We start from the raw sequence: 23,809 nt of genomic DNA on the forward strand, positions 1-23,809 counted from the left end.
GACGTGTGCATAAAAATTAAATTCGCTCAAACTTAAGTAAGCCACACCACAAGAAATAGTGGAGAAATAATCCCTATTCTTGAAATCATTATAATACCCACCATGATGTTTATATGCCATCTAATACATTCATCTATCAACCTCATGGGGAACTTTGGTGGGTCCTAAAAAGGTTTCAATGGGAAGCATTTCCATCCACACCTTTTCCTTGGTAATCGGCCTTATCTTTCAATGACATCTTAAACATGAGCGGATGCAAATGATGAATTTCTTTTGTGGGGCCCGCTGTGTGGTATGTGTGCACGAGGGGTATCTCCCTGTTCATCATTTATGAGGGCTTATGTTAAGATGTGAATATAAAAAATATGTTAGTTCAAATTGAGAGTAAACCACACCACAAGAAAGAGTAGAGATAGAAAGTCCTGCTACTAAAACCTTCATATGGCTAGCTGAGATATTTATATGCGACGCAACCTAATCATAAAGTGGTTTCACCAGGATGAACCATCAGCCTGGTGGGAAACTTTGGTGGGTCCCAAAAAGGTCTCAATGCAAGGTATCTCCATCTATGTCTCCTTGAGTTTTGGATCCATCTTAGATGGTGTCCTAAACATGAGCCAGTGCAAATGATGAATGAGTGCATGTAGCATACATGTCACAGTGGCCCCACGGAGGATTTTCTAACACCTGGACGACGGTGTCCCCTCTGTTAGTAGTCTAAGTTGATAATTAAGGAAAAATAATTTAATGGCACATATTTAGTAAATCAGCTAAAGATCAAAGGGTTATGATCTCTCGATTTGGAAGGTTTGTTGTGGGGCCCTTATCCATGGTCAGGCTTATTAAGTCAACCGCATGGATCACCAAAAACAGCCCCACACGCACCAAATTGTGCATCTATACAATTTGGAAAGTCATGGGACCCACACGTAGATCTACAGGTCAGGTGTAAACAAGAACAAAATAAAGGCTGGTCGATTTTCAATACATCTTTAGCACACGTGCCATGTATATAGGGAAGTCATTGTTGTTGATGTGGTGGGCCACAATATGTGATGGACCAGTATGGTCTGAGTTTCCATACTTGGGTTCAACACTTTAAATCCAATGAAATGCTCAAGGGCAATAAGAAAGTCAGATGGATGGGATTTTTTATTTTTTTTTGTTACAGCTTATTTAATTGGTGGCCCACTAGATTTGCGGTTCCAAACATCCTAGACAAGTGACACGTGTAGAGCTAAGATAAGGTGGCTAGGCTTTTGGTTTATGCGGGGTAAGCTAATGTGAGATGGATGAGCAGGGAGAATATGATATTATAAAGCAATAACAAGGAGATTGACCTTTGTTGGGTATGACACGTTAGTCTCTTTAGGTCACTCTCATCCACTCCTCGGATTTTAGTCCTTGTTTTCTCATGCTATGAGAATATCTCTCTCTCTCTCTCTCTCTCTCTCTCTCTCTCTCTCTCAATATACAATACTCTCTCTCTCATCCATGTATAATACATTTACAGACACATGCGGGCCACAGATTGGTGATCCACATCTTCATTTGATAGGATTCACTTCGGAAGGGGGATAGGGTAAAACGAAACCTCCGCGATGGAAGATACTGGCCCTTTGTTCAGTGGCCTACGTGTAAACGGTTGAGAACCTAGCATAGAAAAGGTCGACATAACCAAAACCAAGGCAAACATCAAACGTGTAGGATCTACTAATTAGGGTGGTTTTCAGATCATTCAGCAGCTGTGGTGGGGATCCAATCTATCAACGGTCGGGATATTCATGCATGGCACTACGTGATCCTCCATTGGGAAGCGGATTGGGTATTGAGTAAACTTTGTGGAGCCCACCTTGATTTACATATTTTATCCACTCCGCCCATTTATTTTATCAGAAAATTTTAGAAATGAGCCCAAAAATGAATCATATCCAAAGCTCAAGTGGACCACACCACGGGAAACTGTGTGAATTGAACGTCTACCATTGAAAATTTCTTGAAGGGCGCCATAGAAGTATTGGATCAAGCTGATATTTGTGTTTCCCACCATCCATGTCTGTGTGATCTTATGAAGAGGTTAGATGACAAATAAACATCAATGTGACCCCTAGGAAGGATTTATGGTGGAAATCATTATTCCCTGTTTCCTGTGGCGTGGACCACTTGAGCTTTGGATATGCTTCAATTTTGGGCTCAACCCTAAAATGAGCTGGAAAAATGGATGAACCGCGTGGATAAACCACATATATTCATGGTTGTCCCAAGACAGTTTACTTGGTAAGATAAAGGGAAATGAGTTACTCAGGACGCAATCCCATTTCCCTCCGTTGAGGGGTTGTTTAAGAAGATGGACAATCCATCAACTATGCATCTCTAAAGCTTAGGGGTTGTCTGGTAGAGTGGAATTTGGGAAATTAAGAATTAGTATTTAGAAATTTTCATTCCAATTATATTTGAAAACCTTTTATTTTTAATTTAAATCACATTTGGCATTCAATATTTTAAATTCAATTAAAAAGTAGGGTACAAAATTCTGAATTTTCAATCCTCTCCCATTGTTATAACTCTACTCTCCTTTTCTTTTTTATGACCCCTTATTTCAAAATTCAAGCTCCCAGGCTTTAGACACCCCACTTTGACCGGTTATGCATAAAACCAGTCATGGTTAAAGGTCAATCAGTTCTGGGTGATGGCCTCGCCCTTTCAACAAAATTAATCCTACTCATTGACTTCAAGTGAGCCTTGAGAAAAGATCTTATACAGCTAATGACATACCTTAGACACACTTATTGGAGCAAAACAACCATAGTCAGGGCTCACAAGAAAGTAGGACCAAAGTGATGCATGACCCAGTTGCCACTAGTAGAGCAAGAACAATTTCAAAAATCACACCTTCCGCAGCTCAAGTTTTGTGAAACCTTCACCCAAGCAAAGGCTTTGCAAAACCAGGCATGTGAGAATCAACTACCATATGGCCGGTTATGTACATCGTTGGCCCATGGCCAGTTATGCGCATAGCCGGCTACAACATTGGTTTTGATTATATTTCTATTGGATCGTTTGCGGTTGCATGTGTAGAGCGCCGTGTATGTGTGTATATATATATATATATATATATATATATATATATATATATATATATTGGAAAAGGTACTATGCGCTCGACCTCATGATTAGCTCCCATGAGGTCAAGCTATGTGGGCCCCACCGTGATGCGTGTCGACCATCAACACCGTGCATTTGATGGGTACCCTCTAAATTATGGGATATCCCAATAATCAGCCGTATACGGAACTCAGGTGGGCCATACCGTCTAAAATTATGTAAAACACCGTCAAAACATATAAAAGCACTTGGTGGGGCCCACCTGAGTTTTGAATGCTGTTGAAACTTGGTCTGAACCCTCATGCAAGTGGGACACACATAATGGATGGGCTGGATTTGCAAACCACATCTCTGTGGGCCCAAAAAACTGATTATGAATGTTTTAATGGTGCACAACCCCTCCCCACTTCTGTACGTGGTGTAGCCCACAAAAGTCACGGATTGCCTTGATTTTTGAGACCTAGGCCCATGATGGAATGGTGCATTTGACTGATGGGTTAGATGTTCGAAACGCATCACGGTGGGGCCCACACAGCTTGACCTCAGGGGATGGACTCATGAGGTGGAGCGCATAGTACCTTTTCCACACACACACATACACACACATATATATATATATTGGAACTCGAAGATTTCATATCTCATGACCAATTTACAGACATCCAGGAGGGTCCATACAAAAAGGAACGGACCCCTCCTATCATATAACTCAACTGCACAATAACAGGCCGAGAGAAGAGAGAGAAAAAACGAAGAAACGAAGGCGACCCCAACTAAATAATCCTAATGTTCCCTATGCCAGCTTTATCCAAGACAAGGGACACGTACCCGTGTCGGTAGGGCGGCGCGAGAGTCATACATTCTATTTGGGCATCCTTGACTTGCCATTCGGGCCAATGCATCTGCAACCGAGTTCCCTTCTCGATAGGTGTGTCTGAATTGAAGGTTAAGAGATTGCCAAAGAAGTTGGATTTCTTCCAACTTGTACCAATTGTTCCAAGAGCTAGGGCAGAATGGATCCTTAACTGAATTTGCAATGAGCTTTGAGTCAGTTTCGACAATAACATTGGAAAGTCCCAGCTTGACGGAGATCGTGATGCCATCAAGCATGGCTTGGACTTCCGCGATATTGTTTGTAGTAGTACCATAGCTTCTATGAAAGGCGAAGAGGAGGTTTTCATGGTGGTCTCGACAAACTGCTCCCCCCCCCCCCGCTCGGACCCGGGTTACCCCTTGAGGAGCCATCCACGTTCAACTTCACCCAACCCCGGGGGCATGAAGACCAATAGACTTTGATGAATTTTCTAGGGGGAGGAGGGCGAGATTTATTTATCTTGAGGGCCTGAAGGGTGATGGAATCCAGCATAGAGCTCCTATCCGGAGCAGAGATGTTCGATCCAATCTCCTGCATCCACCAGTGAACCTTGAAAAGAATCTGACTAACCGACATCGCATTGCCTTCAAACCGAGCTCGATTTCTACTAAGCCAAATCTCCTAAATGATTATGCTAGGGACTAGACCTGTGAGGTACAAGATTCTGGATTTCTTTCTTGCTTTGGCAGTCCAGATTTGAATCCGCTGGAATATTGTCTGATGAGAAGAATCGTCGACATCAAAAAGCCTGCTGAAGTGGCACCAAACCTGCAAAGCTATCTGACTCTGGCTGAATAGATGATCCAGATTTTCCACCCTATCAGAACCAGAAACAGAGGGGTCCTGCTGTCCCCTGTTCGCTCGACTTTGAAACAAGGCTGCCGGTTGACGATCAGAATGGTGGCTGCTGGTTGGCACGTGAAGGTGGTCGATTAGGGTGTTGAAATATTGATGTTGACCGCTGGGTTGCATCCCAGGCGCTGAAAGAAGTCTGCTCTGTTGGGATGTATGCCGGTTGGGGGAAGGAAGAGAGAGCGAAAGCTGGGACTGGGTCAGCGCCCCTGATGGGTTCTAGCTATTAGACTGCTGCCGACAACACTCACAGCGAGAGGCTAGAGCGATGCCACGATCCTGCACAGCCTGGTCCACCGAGACAGCTTCATGAATTACTTTCCATGCAAAGATGCTCATTTTCGGGGGGATGGATTTGTTTTAGATCCATCTAGCCCAATGGAGGATGGGTTAGTGATGGCTGATGCCATTCCAGGCCGACTTGACAGAAAACTTCCCTGACAAAGTTAGGTCCCAAACAAGCTGATCAGTCCTGTCGTTATTGCCAAAGGAAGGGCTGAGATTGTCTGGAAAGCTGGAGAGGAAACATACGACTAGATTTTTGACAAATTTTTAAAAGCAGGATGAGCAAAGAAATCCCAAATGGAAGCTTCCTTGAGATGAATGGGAATTGTTCTGACAGCTGCACCCGCAAGAAGGCCTTTACCCATCCAGTTCTGGGACCAAAAGTTGAGGTTCCCTTCTATTACCAGCCAACAAGAGTGTGGAATTGTAAATTGCAGAGATCTGAAGATCTCCTTCCAAGAAGGAGACGTGGCTGAGCCGTTAACTCCTTTTGCTGCTATGATCTTCTGATAATATTTTGCAGAATAAAATTTGGCCCAAAAAGAGTTGCCTTGAATGAGACGCCACCCCATCTTGATTCTGAATGCCTGCATGGTGTCGTCAAACGTTCTCATGCCGAGACCTCCTTCCTGAATTGGGGTGCACAAAGTCGACCATTTAATCCAATGCGTCTTCTTTCCTCTCTCCGAAGATCCCCAGAAGAAATTAGCAAACACCCATTCAATGGTTTTGGAGACGGATTTGGGAATGGAAATGGCCGAGAGCATATGGATTGGGATACTACTTGGGACGTGTTTGATCAACACCAGCTTGGCTGCCTGGTTGAGAAGTTTGGCCCTCCTGCCCGCAATTTTGCTGATAATCTTTTGGGTGAGTTGATGTAAAAGAGGGGTCGGAGACCTTCCTTTCGATAGAGAAACACCAAGATACATAGAAGGGAGCGACGCCTGCCTGAACCCCGTCAAGTTACGAAACTTCTGGGTCTTGTTTCTTGTTGATTTCTTCGAAGTTATGAAAGATGTCTTGGAAGCATTCACTTTTTGGCCTAAGGCGTTCTCGTACTGGGTAATGAAATTGAGAAGAGATCGAACAATAGATAACCTGCCATTACAAAACAAAATAACATCATCAGTGAAAAAAAGGTGGGTGATAGTTGGGCAATATCAGGGCAGCTTGTACGATTGGTAGCATCCCGTGGAAAACAGCTTGGACAGGCCTCTGCTGAAGACGTCGGCCACAAGGATGAAGATGGATGGAGAAAGCGGATCGCCCTGCCTCAAGCCCCTTGAGAATTTAAAAAAACCAAAGCTTCTGCCATTGATCATCACTGAGAACCAAATGTCTTCCCAACAGCGCTGAACAGTCGATATCCATTGAGGATCAAAACCGAATTTGTTAAGAACCTGAACTATGAACCCCCATTCTAAACAGTCGTAAGCCTTCTCCATGTCAACTTTGATGATCAAGTTACCGCCGAAGACCTTGCGATCAATCTTGTAGGCCATCTCTCTAGCAATAGAAACATTCTCTATAATGGACCTCCCTTTGACAAAAGCACCCTGCTCTTTGGAAATCAAGTTTGGGAGAATGTTAGCAAGCCTCCTTGCCATGATCTTGGAGAAAATCTTCATTATGCAATTGCACAAGCTGATGGGTCTGAAATCTGTGATGAAGTCCGCATTTTTTTCTTGGGAATGAGGCATAACTGGGTGCTTTGAAAAGCTTGGGGAATCGGCCCTCCCTGAAAGAAGTCCTTGGCTGCTTCATATAGGTCTTGACCAATAATGTCCTAGCAGAAAGAGTAAAAGGCTCCTCCAAAACCATCAGGGCCTAGTGCACTGTCAATCGGAATAGAGAGGGTGGCCTTCTTGACCTCTTCAATCGTAGGAGGCTTCTTGAGATCATCATTCATCTGGCTGGAAACGAGGCAGGGGATACAATTAACAATGTCCCCAATGTGGTTGGAAGCGTTTGATGTGAATAGGTCTTTGAAAAAGGAAACAACTTCCACACCAATATCTTCGGTTGTCTCTATTGGCACCCTTGTAACAATTTTCAGCTTCAGAATTTCCAGCTGTCGGTGCTTGTCGAGCACGGAATCGTGAAAGAATCGCGTATTCCTGTCACCTTCGGTGAGCCAATTGATCCTAGATTTTTATTTCCAAAAATCTCCTCTTGGAGGTAGGCCCTTCTCAAGTTGGCCTGGGCCTGATTGAACTTGATAGCATCCTCCTCTGATTGCGAGTTGAGTAGAGTAAATTCGGCCTTAAGGATTTCATTTTCTGCATCTTGAACATTTTTGTTGACATCGCCAAATGATTCTTTGTTCCAGGTTTTCAAAATGCCCTTCAACCTTTTCAACTTGAGGAAAAACTTGTACATTGGGGTAGCAACGATTTCCTCTCCCTAGGATGCGTTAATTGTTGAGAGAAAATCATCATGGGTTGTCCACATGCGTTGAAATTGAAAAGGACGGGGAAAGGACTCTATTGGAACTTGAAAGCTAAGAAGGATGGGGGAGTGATCAGAACATGTTCTTATAAGGTGGTCTACTTTACAGCCCGAAAAATTTCGCAGCCATTCTGGATTGATTAGAATCATGTCAAGCCTTGCCCATCTCCTACTGCTCCCAATTCTGTTATTACACCATGCATATGGAGTACCCGTGAAACCGGTGTCTAGCAGCCCAGAATCGCTAATCACCTCCTGAAAATCTATCATCGCTGTAGTCATCTGCAGCGGGCCGCCAAGTCTTTCATCAGGGCCGGTATTGGTGTTGAAGTCTCCACAGACTGCGCAAGGGCCTACCATGGAATGCGCAGTGTTCCGAAGCTCATCCCACAGAGCCATCCGATTGTCTTTGAAGCAACTGGCATAGACTGCCGTAATGAAAAGAGGATGGGGAAGACTATCTTCAGTTACTCTAAAAGTAATGCATTGTCTTACTGATCAGATGGTTTGAATTTGAATGTTCCCTTTCGCAAGAATCCAAATTTTTTGGTCCACCGCTTCTTTTGAAATCTGGCTGTCACAACCCAGCTTAGCCGCCACCGTCAGTCGCTTTGACTATCTGATCATAGGTTCTTGCAGAAGGAGAATCCCAATGTTGTGTTTCCTGATGAGGCGTTTCAAGAAACGGGTAGTCTGCGCATTTCCTACTCCCAGACATTCCAAGAGAGGAGACTAATCATCCGTAACCCAACCTTAATTGCATGGGTAAAGTTGACCACGGCTATATCGCTTTATATATATATATATATATATATATATATATATATATATATATATATATATATACCATTTTTGGAATTGGTAAATTGTCAAAGAATTGACAATATTTGGATTAATATAGTTTTCAATTTGATCATTTAGTTCTTCATCTGGAGAAAGAGATTGCAAGATTTCTACTTGCTTTTTGAGAGTAGAAACTTCCTTTTTAAGGATATTTACTTCCTTATAAAGGTCTTGCAAATTAATCTGGGTTAGGGAAATGTTTCGATGGTTTTGAAGGCGTTGATATACATCAAGCATGGATGTATTAGCAACAATTTTTTGGAAAGGCATTGAGTTGTTTCTAGAATTATCTTTATGGACTTCTGTTGTTAAAGCCTGATCAAGGGCCTGTTTAAGATATTTCGTTTTTTCCTCAGGGTCATGAACTTGATTAATAAGTTCAAGTATCAATTGATCTTTTGCAGTGATCACCATGACATTTGGTTTGGAAGAAGTAGAAGAAGAATGATGTGAGTCTTCTTCAGAGAATTTACATTTACATGGCCGATTCTCCTCTTTATCAGAAGAATCAAAAGGAAGTTCAGCAGCAATTTCTCTGACTCTGCGTTTTGGAGTATTTTTAAAGCATTTATTTGCATAATGACCAGGGAGGCCACATTTATAACATTTGGGAGAAGAATTTCGTCTTTGTTTTGAATACTTAGGTTTGGGTTTAGGTTTTGAGTAGGTTTTAGGAAGATTATCTCTGTTTCGTCTTTTAATGTAGTTTGGAGGATAGTAAGCTTTGGATTTAGAATGTTTTCGAGTAGAAGGAGAAACGATGGGGTCATATCCAAATTGGTAACAAAATGTACCTAATTCTTTTCGGCCATTAGATTGTTCTCGCTTTAATTGCTTTTGGAGTTTCATTTCGGTACAAATTCCTAAACCGACTTGGCAAATTGTTTGAATGAGTTCACCAAAAGTGTACCGGTTATAATTTAGTATACCGAAATTTAAATCTTTTAGTTTAGCCTTGACCTTTTCTTAGAACAAAGGAGGAAGACCCAAGATAAATTTTTCTTTCCATATAACATCATTACAGGAGGTAATTTTGTATAATTTGGAGAGAAAAACATATTTATACCAGCGAAAATCAGTTAGGGTTTTACACCTAAGATTCATTAATTGTTCTTTGTTCTTCTCAGAAACATCATCTGTAGATCCTACAAAATGTTGGATTATATTAACAAGAAGACTAATAACTTGGTCATCAATTGGATTTCCTTTATCATCAAGGATAGGATTTCCTTGAGCATCCATTTTAACAGCAGAAAGAATCTCATCTCTTTGATTTTGGGAAAGAAAGGAATTCCACTATCCATATAACTGGCCAGTAAAACCTTACGTAATAGCACTAGCAATATTGGCAATTGTATGATGGTAAATTAAACATGCGTTTTGGTAAATTAACATTTGGTTGCATAACTGAAGAATTTGGTATTCAGTCATACCATCTAGATTCCATTCATAAAGATGGTTTCCATCAAAATGGAGTCTAGAGAATGTTTGTTGTTCTTCTATCTGAAGATCAACAGGAGTCGGTCTTTGGTAATATTGTTTAGTAGGTTTAACAATGCTTTGAATTTGGGGAAGATTTCTTGCTTCGATAAATTGATTCTTTATTCGCTCAATATCCGGATCGGTACAAGAATCAGATTCTGAATCGCTTTGTTCATTATCAGATTCAGAAGTAGAATCTAGACGAATTTGTTGGAGTTGATTATTTATCTCAGAAGATTCTTGAAATTCTTGGGAAAGAACATTAACAGAAGGATTTTTTGCTTTTTCCAGTTCTTTGGCTAGTTCAGATATAAAATCTGATCGTGAATTTGGATTTGGAAATGCTGGCTTGGCAGCTTCTTTGGGTAAGAATCGGATATGAAGAAGATGATGATGAAGAAGATGCTGGAGAGAATGGGATTTTATGCAAATTCATTTGTTCTCCAATAGTATGAAGAAACGTATTTGTATAGTTGTTTTGTTCAACTATAGGAGCTAAATCTTTTGGAGTAACTGGTCTATCTGCAGGAAACTTTTCTCCTATTTTTATGGGAGATGCTATAGTACCAGATATTTTGATGGATTGGAATGGAGGAAAAGTTTGGTTTAACTGATTTCCTGTTTGAGATTCCCATTTTCTTGTGAGATTTTGGAGCATAAGAATTTCCTTTGAGGGATTTGGAATGTGTTCAATATTTGATTTAAACCATGTAAAGAAAGAAATAGTTTCTTTCACAGTATTCATGTGAAGATACTATTTTTCTTTAAGGTCCTTTTTTACTAGTTCAGGTATATTTTTAAAATACCATTTAGTTAAAGGATGTCTTTGGAAATCTTGCTTTAGATATTCAGTATCTATAGCAAATGATTTTGGAAGGTTGGATTCAGAGGAAATGACATTTACTCGTGGTATAAAGTCACTTTTCGTGGGGTTATATTCATCCTCTTGGTAGCGAGGACTAAAAACATGAGTAGGAACTGTTTTTGGAATAGAATTTGGCTGTGGAAAAGAAGTAGGTTGAAAAGAGGAACTTGGTTCTTTATAATATTTGGAAAAGAGGATATCAACAGAACCATCATTGTTTACTTGTATAATATCTGGTTCAGTTATTTCTTTTGGAAGTTTTTTATGGGCGTCTTCAATATGCCATTTTGCAATATTGACTTCATCCCATTTAATTCTTTTGGGAACCACTATATTGTGGTTTAGGTTGGCCATAAAAAGAGTGGTTAAACCTTTAACCCTGTCTTCATAAGCTGTCCCTGGGGCATTTGTTTTCATTAATTTATAATATATTCGATATGTTATCGTAATATTTTCGCTTCCTGGTAACATATTGAATCCCTGGGTATAGATTCTCAATCTTAGGAATCTTGATAAATGCTTATCAGTTAAAGATACAGCATAGTTTGGGATGTATATAAAATATGCAGGTCCATCTGTAAGGGTTGCTTCAACCATTCCAATTAAGGAATCATTAAAGGCAAGGTGTCTTTTATCTCTTAAAGTCACCAAGCAAGAAGTCTGTAAACCCAATCGAGTTAATGGTTTTACAGCTACCTGAACAAACCCTAGATGAAGATAATTATATTTGGAAGAGTTTTGGATTATTTCTCGAACAGAGAGTAAAGATAAATCTTCATTTTGGTGAGATATAGGAATTGTTTGTTCTACAGTTTTAATGATGAAGTCAGATTCAAGTGACTTATTATTTTGGAAAGATCCTTCAATGTATATCTCATTTGGCGGAACTTGTGGCAAGTTCCAATTTTGGAGTGATTGTTCGATATCTGAGTATCGAATTTCTTCTAAATTTTTAATAGACATCGTCTCAGCAAAGGCTATCTTACCAATGCTGGTAGATTCTATTGTTTTGCCTGTTTTTGCAGATTCTGAGTCAAAATTACTTTGGGTAGAAAACCATCTGGTTATTTTGGATTTTAAACTTTTGGAAGGGGTAATTGTATTTTGGCTAACAGAAGCAGAGCTATTAGATCTATCTAGTTTTGAATATTTAGCAGACCTTTCAGAAAGAGATTTTCTTCCTGGTTTCATATCCTAACTTTTAATTAAAAGAGTGGCTTGTCAATAATAGAATTCCCAGAAACAGTCTTACGCACAACTGGCTAATGACTATAGGGTATTACGACAAGGAAGCCTCGAACCTTTTTTAACTTAAAGCTAAGTACAGAATAAGAAATTGATCTAATTCGAAAAGGTTTGAAAAATACAACACAAATACAACTTTAAACAACACAAATATTTGTAAAATACAACGTTAAATATAAAAACAACTGCTTACAAGATTGGCTCTGATACCACTTTCGCCAGGATCTTCTTGCCAGCAGTATTACACACAGCAGTGTCACACAAAAACGAAAGAAAGAGAAAACCAGAGAAAACAAGAAATTAAGAAAGCTCACAGTTGCTTGCTAGTCAAGCACTCTCTTGGACTAAACATTGAATTCGCTATTCAAATTCTTACTTACAAAATGAACACTACACTCCTTATATAGAGTTTGGAAAAGAACTATTACAGAGCGGATTTACAAAACAGGGGGAAAGAAACTGTGGGCGCACAGTAACTGGTTTTGGCACTGTATGGTTTTACTATTCTGGAAAGTGAATAGTAAAAGTGCTACAGTGAAATGGCGTGCTGCTAGAGTAGAGTAGCTCTTTTGGAGTTTTCTGATGTCATGTCTTTTGGCAGGTAGCAGATACGGCTTGGCTTCGGCTTCGACTGTCGGTGCTTGCATTTGACTTCAATTTGACTTCGTGCTTGCATTTGGCTTTAATTTGGCTTCAATTTGGCTTCGTGCTTGCATTTTGAATTTCTCAAAATTTTAGAAGAATACATCTTGATCATCAGGATGAAGATCAAATTCAGGAGCAGCTGTTGAAGATTCTTCAGATTCCACATAAGTTGATCCTTGTCGGCTAGATACTTGATCTTGGAAAGCAATGAATGCAGCTTTGAGTGTACTCAGCTCTTTCTTTAATTTGGCTGTTTCATCTGGAGGAGATGATGCTATAATAGCCTCTTTGAATGTCTTTGGCAATTTTTTGGAGGAAGACTGCTTCTTTGTTGCTTCGAGAACAATGGAGCAATCAAATTTATTCCATCACTTGATGTAGGTGGACTGGAATAAAACTTTGGCATTCTGATATTCAGAGGGTAAAACCTCATATTTCCATTGAAGAATCCATGGGATCCCGTGTTTGGCATAGTATTGCATCAGACAATATCCTGGATATTCAGGATTTTGGGCTTTCTCAAGATGTGAATAATGAGAAAGTAAATTTGCTGGCAAAATGTTTGAGTGGCCACCAAATAAAATCCACCATTGAGTATAAAACCATGATGGAATATATTTGGTATATGGTCTTGAAAAATTTAAAAACCATGAATGGCTATTTTCAGAATTTTTGGAATAAAAGAGCATATTTCCAGGCAACCATATAATCCCAATAGGAAAAAGAATGAGACTTTCCATCAGGACTATGAATATGTTGGACTTGGAAAAGAGAATCTCCCCATTCCTTTTGGAGAATGATGTTGATGATTTTCATTTTGGAAAATGAAATTTCTTTTTGGTTTTGGTTAGTGCGATGCTCAAAAATTGCACTTTTGGATTGGATCAGAATAGCTTCATAGAAGTTTCTAGAGAAATTTAGCTGTCTTGGGTTAAAATGATTTTTTGGAAGAAAAAGTTTTGGAATGAGAATTTCTTCTGGAAGTTTGGAGAATTCTGGATCTAGGGTTAATACCCTATGTTTTCCTTTTGGTTTGTATTCTTCGGGATTTTTGGTATTTGGTATGAATGCTGTTTTTGGAGAATTTTGGATTGTTTGAAATGGGTCTTTTGGGACAATTTGGATTGAAGGGTTTTTCTGTTCTCCGATCTGGAGAGGAGTCTGGAGAAGAGGAAAGAAGGAATTCTTGATCTCGAATTCCATTATTTCTTTTCCTTTATTTTTGGACTTTTGTGGCATGTTTGGAGGTTTGGGGTAGATCTTGATTCAGTTTTTCCTGTAAAAATTCGCGAGATAAAAAATCAGGCAAAGAATTCTTTTTTCCTGGGATAAACTCGATATCAAAATCAAAAATTGATAAAATAGCTTGCCACCTTGCAAATATTTGTTTTGAAGCTAGATTTTTGACATCTTTTTTCAAAACTTCTTTGGCAGCTTGGCAATCGACACGAAGAATAAATTTTTGATTTAAAATGTCGCTTTGAAACTTTTGGATACAAGAAACCATTGACAAAATTTCTTTTTTAATAGTAGAGTAATTTTGTTGAGTTGGGTTCCAAGTACCAGAAGTAAAACAAACAAGTTGTTCTCTGTCTTTTGGATCTTTTTGTAAAAAAATTCCGCCATAACCGATGTCGGAAGCATCAGTCTGGATGATTTTTGGAAAATCGGGGTTCGAAAGATTGAGACAAGGAAGATGTCGGACTTTCAATTTGATATTTTTGAGAGCATTTGTATGGTCTTCTGACCAAATAGTTTTTGGTTTTTTGGTTAAAAGATTTTGTAAAAGAGCTCTGTCTTTAGCTAAATCTTTATAAAATTTTGATATATAATTTAAACATCCAAGAAATCTTTGGAGTTGCTTTTTATCAGTAATTTTGTCAGGAAATTTATCTGCAAAATCAATGACTCTTTGGATTGGCCTGATTGTATTTTTTGAGATTTTGAATCCTAGAAATTGAATTTCTGGTTGAAAGAGCTTGATCTTTCTTAAAGAAAGGACAAGACCATTTCTTTCAATAACAGATTTAAAAATTTCTAAGTGTTTCCAATATTGATTTATATTTTGGGAATAGATGAGTAAGTCATCTATATATGAGAGAATGAAATCTTTATAAGGATTAAAGATATCATTCATAATGTTTTGGAATTCAGAAGGAGCATTTTTTAGACCAAAAGACATTACAGTCCATTCGAAATGTCCGAAGGGAATAGTAAATGCTGTTTTGTATCTATCTTTAAGATGAATTTGGATTTGCCAAAATCCTGGCTTGAGATCGAATTTTGAAAATAGATTGGCTTTATGCAATCTATTTAATAAATCTTTTTTATTTGGAATCGGATATCTGATTGTTTTTAGAACCTGATTCAAGGGCTTGTAATTTATAACAAGCCGAGGAGCACCTCTTTCAATTTCAGGAGCTTTTTCCACATAAAAAGCAGCACAACTCCATTGGGATTTTGATAGAGTTATAAGACCTTTTTGGAGAAGAGAATTGATTTCTTCATCACAGAGTTTAAGAAGCCTGGCATCCATTTGGGAAGGACGAGCTTTAGTAGGAATGTGATTTTTATTAAAGGTCTCTATATATGGTAGAGTAACTAAATGAGTTTTTCGATGCCAAAAGGCATTATGAACCTCAGAACAAAGATGTTCTAAAGTTTTTTGGAATTTTGATAATTGATTTTGGAAATTTAGATGTTGAAGTTGTTTTTGGATTTGAAGATGGGAAATTTCATTTCTTAGGAAATGAATTTGGGTTTCCTTATTAGAAACACAATTAACAACTTCAGATATTAAACCATGTTGAGGTGGTTTAATAAATTTAAAGAATAAATCAATTGAATTTATTTTTGTTTGGATTCCTTTACTGGTGGTAGTAAAGGGTTGTATTTTCAGGATGAAAGGAGTACCAAGAATGGCATCTTGTTGGAGGTTTTTGACAATAATGAAAGTGAGTGGAATACACACTCCATTTTTGCAAATATGAACATTTGGTAATTTGTATTCAATATGAGATTCTTGGCTATTAGCAGTATAAATTGTATAATTTGTTTTCTCACAATATTGAGTAGGAATCAATCCTTCTCTAAGACAATTTACATCTGCCCCTGTATCAATTAAAGCAATCACATCTTTTTTAAAATTTTGATTTGTAATGATAATAGGAGTATACCATTTTTGGAATTGGTAAATTGTCAAAGAATTGACAATATTTGGATTAATATAGTTTTCAATTTGATCATTTAGTTCTTCATCTGGAGAAAGAGATTGCAAGATTTCTACTTGCTTTTTGAGAGTAGAAATTTCCTTTTTAAGGATATTTACTTCCTTATAAAGGTCTTGCAAATTAATCTGGGTTAGGGAAATGTTTCGATGGTTTTGAAGGCGTTGATATACATCAAGCATGGATGTATTAGCAACAATTTTTTGGAAAGGCATTGAGTTGTTTCTAGAATTTTCTTTATGGACTTCTGTTGTTAAAGCCTGATCAAGGGCTTGTTTAAGATATTTTGTTTTTTCGTCAGGGTCATGAACTTGATTAATAAGTTCAAGAATCAATTGATCTTTGGCAGTAATCACCATGATGTTTGGTTTGGAAGAAGTAGAAGAAGAATGATGTGAGTCTTCTTCAGAGAATTTACATTTACATGGCTGATTCTCCTCCTTATCAGAAGAATCAAAAGGAAGTTCAGCAGCAATTTCTCTGATTCGGCGTTTTGGAGTATTTTTAAAGCATTTATTTGCATAATGACCAGGGAGGCCACATTTATAACATTTGGGAGAAGAATTTCGTCTTTGTTTTGAATACTTAGGTTTGGGTTTTGGTTTTGAGTAGGTTTTAGGAAGCTTATCTCTGTTTCGTCTTTTAATGTATTTTGGAGGATAGTAAGCTTTGGATTTAGAATGTTTTCGAGTAGAAGGAGAAACAATGGGGTCATATCCGAATTGGTAACAAAATGTACCTAATTCTTTTCGGCCGTTAGATTGTTCCTGCTTTAATTGCTTTTGGAGTTTCATTTCGGTACAAATCCCTAAACCGACTTGGCAAATTGTTTGAATGAGTTCACCAAAAGTATACCGGTTATAATTTAGGGTACCGAAATTTAAATCTTTTAGTTTAGCCTTAACCTTTTCTGAGAACAAAGGAGGAAGACCTAAGATAAATTTTTTTTTCCATATAACATCATTACAAGAAGTAATTTCATATAATTTGGAGAGAAAAACATCTTTTTACCAGCGAAAATCAGTTAGGGTTTTACACCTAAGATTCATTAATTATTCTTTGTTCTTCTCAGAAACATCATCTGTAGATCCTACAAAATGTTGGATTATATTAACAAGAAGACTAATAACTTGGTCATCAATTGGATTTCCTTTATCATCAAGGATAGGGTTTCCTTGAGTATCTATTTTAATAGCAGAAAGAATCTCATCTCTTTGATTTTGAGAAAGAAAGGAATTCCACCATCCATATAATTGGCCAGTAAAACCTTGTGTAATAGCACTAGTAATATTGGCAATTGTATGATGGTAAATTAAACATGCGTTTTGGTAAATTAACATTTGGTTGCATAACTGAAGAATTTGGTATTCGGTCATACCATCTAGATTCCATTCATAGAGGTGGTTTCCATCGAAATGGAGTCTAGAGAATGTTTGTTGTTCTTCTATCTGAAGATCAACAGGAGTAGGTCTTTGGTAATATTGTTTAGTAGGTTTAACAATGCTTTGAATTTGGGGAAGATTTCTTGCTTCAATAAATTGATTTTTTATTCGTTCAATGTCTGGATCGGTACCAGAATCAGATTCTGAATCGCTTTGTTCATTTTCAAATTCAGATTCAGAAGTAGAATCTAGACGAATTTGTTGAATTTGTTGGAGTTGATTATTTATTTCAGAGGATTCTTGAAATTCTTGGGAAAGGACATTAACAGAAGGGTTTTTTGCTTTTTCCAGTTCTTTGGCTAATTCAGATATAAAATCTGATCGTGAATTTGGATTTGGAAATGCTGGCTTGGCAGCTTCTCTGGGTAGGAAAAATGCAGAGGTTTTTCTTTGCTCTAACGAGGATGAAGAAGATGCTGGAGAGAATGGTATTTTATTCAAATTCATTTGCTCTCCAAGAGTATGAAGAAAAGTGTTCGTATAGTTGTTTTGTTCAACTATAGGAGCTAAATCTTTTGGAGTAACGGTCCATCTGTATGGGTTGCTTCAACCATACCAATTAATTAATCTTTAAAGGCAAGTTGTCTTTTATCTCTTAAAGTCACCAGGCAAGAAGTCTTTAAACCCAATCGAGTTAATGGTTTTACAGAAAACTGAACAAACCCTATATGAAGGTAATTATATTTAGAAGAATTTTGGATACTGAGAACACAATAAATATAAAACTAGGCATATTTGGATTTATAATGTGATATGAATTAGGATTCCAACAAGTCATAGAACATACATACAAAAAATGTCTATAATGCAATGCATGAGAACTAAGGCTACCATGAGTCATTTGATGAGACAGGATCCAAAATTCCAACAGGTCATTGAGCTTAGATCTAATGAAAAGCTAGCAAAGATGGGTCAAGAAGTGAAGTAATGATATTAGGAATGATAGTCTCATCATGTGCACTCCACTTATCTCCTTTGATGCAGAACAATATATTTCTCAAGGTTAATAGAATGGCTTGCTTGTATATTTCGAGTACTTTGGGAGTCGTCACTAGTTAGAATAATGCTTCAAAATCCATGGTTAGCTAACATTTGTAAAATCGCTTGGAGGATGAGAAATTCGAAGAATTCTTGACTCAAGTAACTCCTAAGTTAATATGCACCATGGATTTTGAGTAAGGGCCTTGACTACGAAAAATAAATGGATTAGGCACCCTTTTCCGCCCATGCAAAACATGATATCTACTTTACCAAATTTTACAGTTTTTTAGAGAATTCGGCAGAACTTCGACATTATTGTATAAATAAAAAAGAAAATAGATAGGAATGATGATTGCAGAAGTAAATAGAAATAAAATGTGAATATGTGTACTAGTGAGGTGTTTGAGAAATGTGGACTATAATACAAGTTGATTGAGATTTGAGAAGGGAAATGGGAGATCTTACACTTTTTTTTTTTAACAAAAGAGATAGTCGAATATCCTCGATCCCAACCTTACTCTATTGATCAATTCAATGTTATGTCGCTTGATGTGCTGAACAACTGCAAAACAAAGACAGAATGGAAATTGGAATCAACTTTGGTTGAACCAGTTTGAAGAAGGAAAGAAGAAAGAAAGGCTGCAAATCTCTCCGTAGAGCTTTCTACCTTTTTCCTTTACTACTGAAGGTCATAGTTTCAATGGCTCTGGCTCTCCATCTCTCACTCTTTCTTTTTCACTCTACTTCTCCCATCTTTCTCCATTTTTCGATCTCCACTCTCTGCCTATCTTCACTCTCTTGCCCCTTTCTCTCATCCCCTCTCTCTGTTTTTGGTTCTCTACTCTCTCCATTTTTGCTCTCTCTTATCTTTTTCTCTCATCCCCTCTCTCTGTTTTTCGTTCTCTACTCTCTCCATTTTTTCTCTCTCTTATCTTTTTCTCTCATCCCCCTCTCTTTACTACTGCGAGGCCCTTTAAATAGGCATTTCGAGAGAGACACGTCCTACCTTTTTCTCTCCTCCGCCTCTCTAGTACTGCTAGCCTAGCATAGAGTTAGGTTCGAAAAAACCGAAGAAGAGAGGCCAAGTGGTGCGATTGTGATTGGTCTAATGCATTAGATATAACACATGGGTATTTATATTTTGGCGTTCACACAAACATAATTTTTAAATTCTACAAGCATAATTTTAAATTCTATAAAATTGAAAATTTAAACTAAAAGCAATTAAAAGAATATAAATTTTAAGTTTTAAAATTCTAGATTTAGATTCTTAAGTTAAAATCTAAATCCATACTACCAATGGCCTCATTAGAGTTGATAGGTAGGGATATGTAAAATCCGATCATTTTAAATAGGGTTGTACACGAGCCAAGCTAGCTCGAAAAGCTCGCTCGACTCGACTTGATCTAGCTCGGCTTGAACGACAACTCGAGGCAAGTCAAGCTTCATGTAACCCATCTTGCTTTGAAAACAAGCCGAGTTCGATCATAGTGGATCTTGACTCAACTCGACTTGAACTCGGCTTGGCTCGACTCGAATATTTGAGAGAGAGAGAGAGAGAGAGAGAGAGCAAGAGCGAGAGAGGCATGCGCACGTGCGCAACTTTGCACACATGTCATGGGTGTCGAATCCGAACTGTCCATAAGATGCAGAATCCCATGAAACCCTAGGGGGTGAATTTTCACCCTAATCTAAGATTCTGGTGGGCCATAGCAAAGAGAAATTCAAATCAAGGGAAGAAACTGTTTGCATTTTTCATGGCCCACTAAAGTTTTGGGGCTACCAATTCAGCAGCCGGTTAAGGGACTTTGATTAGGCATGATTTATTTGGCTGGAGGAATGTTTATTTTTTATTTTTTATTTTTTACATGGTTTTGCTATATATATATATATATATATATATATATATATATATATATATATATATATATATATATATATATATATATATATATATATATAATATTTTAAAAAAATATAAAAACTTATTATGTATTTGTTATATCCACACCGTCCATCCATTCTGAGATATTATTTTAAGTCATTAGCCAAAGAATGAGACAGATAAAAATTATATATATATATATATTATTAATTGAATATTTGATTTGGGAGTTGGGTTGGGTGCGGGTTGGGTCAGTTGGGTCGGGTGGCTGGGTTAAATCAGGTGTGGGTTGGGTCCGATTGCTAGGTTGAGCCGGGTGTAGGTTGGGTGTTGGGTTGGCTCAGGTGGCTACGTTGAATAGGGTGTGGGTTGGGTCGGGTTGCTGGGTTGAGTCAGGTGCAGGTTGGGTGTTGGGTTGGGTCGGGTTAGGAGCAAGCTCGACTTAATTCGAGGTAAACTTGCCTCAACTCGATCCACTAGCTCGCCTCGAGCTCGACTCGAATGGTTTTGCAAATAAGCCAGTCTCCAATTGTAAGCTCAAAACTGAGTTTGAGCTCAAACTCGAGGAGAGCACGGACGAGTCAAGCCAATCTTGGCTCACCGACTCGGCTCGATGTACAACCCTAATTTTAAATATCTCACTTTTATCTTTTTATTGGGGATTTGTAGAATTCATAGATTTCCAACATCTACAACATGATACATCAAAGAAACTATGGCAAATCCATATCCTGAAAAAAAAAAAAAAAAAAAAAAGAATAAGAAGAAGAAGAAGAAGAAGACAAAAGATGTGACAAATCCTTAGAATGAAAGACTTAAATAAATAAATAATAATAAAAGATAATTCATTTGCAATTTATGCTTAAACTGTTGGGATTTGTGCTGCAGAATCACACAGATCTAGATCTAGGATAGCAATATAATGACACCAAGCACACACAAGAAAACACAGATTTAACATGAAAAATTCTTTCAGGAAAAAACCACGGCACAAAGCGACAGATCTCCACTATAAAAATAGAAATTACAAAGAGAGAGGACTTACCCGATTCGAACAACCTCGAATCTCACCCTTACTACACCCTTTGATTTCCCTAGAACCCCTTTAGAAAGTCTTAGAATTATTTCTCATCCCCTAGAAAAGCCCTAGGAACACTTATTTATAGTTTTGGCAACTTCCCTTTCACATCCCAGTTGCGAAGGGACCGTTTTGCATCCCAGTTGCGAAAGGACTCAGATTTAAGACATATCGCAACAATCTCCACCATGTCTTTAATCTTCGACCATGTAGCTTCTTGACCTCTTCTCTTATTTCTGCATCACATCATAACTTCTCTTACACACTCCGTCTTCCTTTTACATCATCGCCAAGCCCAGAGAAGTTTTATAGACCTTGAACTTCTCTATAGGAACGATCTAGGAGAGCATGTCCATTGGATCAGAATCCACATGCCCAACCATCTTTGCTCCTATCTTCTCAAAAGGAAATACGTAGTCTTCTTACCATCTCACCGCTACCTAATATTGCTTGCCGGGGTACTTGCTCACAACACTAACAGCCTGTGAAATAACCAGTCTAATCCAGACCATGGCATACACTGCCAATCGCATTCGAATAAGGCTCATGAGATATCCTGCTTTTCCTCATTTGTTTTGGGATATGTCCTGAGGAAAACTTGAGGAGAGACACGTAGGGAACACTCTCCGGCTTTACCTGACCCATCACATCCTTGATCAATACCTACACACAAGGTATTCCTCCTATGATTACCAAAGCCTACTCCTCCTTCAGTCTCAATGCCGAGAACCATCTTTGCAGCCCCCCGATCCTTCATCCTGAATATCCCATTTAATCGAGTCTTCAGTACATTGATTTCAAACATGTCATAATTGGCGATGTACATGTCATCAATTCCTGACTCACCATGAAGGAATTAAACGATTGCCTAGGCGACAGGTTGAACCACGACCTCTTGCAAAGTCTTTTCTCAGCCCCTTTAACTTCGAACTGCTCTGGTTGCTTCATGTAAATCTGTTCTTCACTTTCCCTTACAGAAGTGCAGACTCCACATCCGTCCTTCCAGCTCAAGATCACATTGGCCAACCAGCGCCAATTACGGATCTAATAGACACCTGCTATACTGTCGGCACGAATATCTCTGAGAAGCCGATCTCTTCTCTCTAAGTATAACCCTTCGCTACCAAACTCGCCCTGTATCTATGTTGTATCCTCCTGAAGATCCACCTGCATCCAACCACTCTCCAGCCCACTGGAAGCTCCACCCGCTCCCATATGTCAGTTTGGTAAAACGAATCCATCACATCACCCATACTCTCCTTCCACTTCTCAGCACCATGCTCACCTAGAGCCATCTAAATAGAAGATCATCCCCTGCGATATTGGAGTCGTCCATATACCACGCCGATATCCTACGATCATGCCATGTGATTCTTCTCACAGGTGACTGCTCCACCTGCTTTGTATCCCTGTCCGCGCGTCTCAGCCTTCCTGCCCTGCCCGCTCATGTGGCTATGCCCAACATGCCACACACATGCAGAGGTGAAATCCGCTACATCCACTGCAGCTCCACCTTTTGAAGTACTCCCAATCAACCTATACATGTTACCAAGTCGTTATGCTTTCATGATTACCTGTGCCCCCTTAGATGCCTTAAGAGCACTATCAATACCTGCATACTTACATCCTTTTGTCTCAAGTATACCAAGAGAAATCAGATTCTATTTCAAATCAGGAACGTGCCTGACATCAGTCAAGGTACACTCCACCCCATCAAACATCCTGATGCACACCGTACCAACGGCCACAACATTATAGGTAAAGCCATTGCCTATAAACACCTGTCTACCATCGCACTCCATGAAGCTAGCGAACCAACTCCGATGAGGAGTCATGTGAAAAGATGCCCCTGTGTCTAGCATTCACTCGTCCTTACGATCATCGTATGACCGCCTAATAGTAGATATAGACAAAACCTCACCATCACATCCACTCGATTCATCTGACGTGGCAACATTGGCCTCCCTGTACGAAGCTTCAAAATCTTCTCTCTTCGATTTAGGATTTTCACAATCCTTCTTCACATATCCTTCCTTCCAACAGTTCCAGCACTTTACCTTTCCTTTGCCCTTGCCCTTGGATTTAGACATAGAGCCTGAAGAACCTATACCTTGTTCAGAATTCATACCTCTTATAAGCAGTACTTCAGAAGTTATCCCCATGTCGACGTTAAGTTTTCTCATAGCTTTCCCTTGAAGGGCCGAGATAACGGTGTTGATACTCAGGATTTTATTCGTGCTGCACATAGTGTCCTTGAATGACTCATACGATGCTGGAAGAGAATTCAGCAACATACATGCTTGTTCTTCATCTTTCATCACTTCCTCCATATCCAGCAATTTACAAACTAATTTATTAAAGTTATTGATGTGAGCTTCCAGATCTTCACCCTCTGCCATCTTGAAGTTATACCACTACTGCTTCAAGTGTAGACGATTTTCAAAGAATTTTTTCGTATAGACATCCTCTAACTTTGCCCATAACTTAATCACAGTTTTTTCCTTCATGACATTGTAGAGAACCTCATCCTTGAGACATAAACGGATCGA

This window comes from Magnolia sinica, chromosome 1, assembly GCF_029962835.1.
Source record: "Magnolia sinica isolate HGM2019 chromosome 1, MsV1, whole genome shotgun sequence".
Taxonomy (NCBI): domain Eukaryota; kingdom Viridiplantae; phylum Streptophyta; class Magnoliopsida; order Magnoliales; family Magnoliaceae; genus Magnolia; species Magnolia sinica.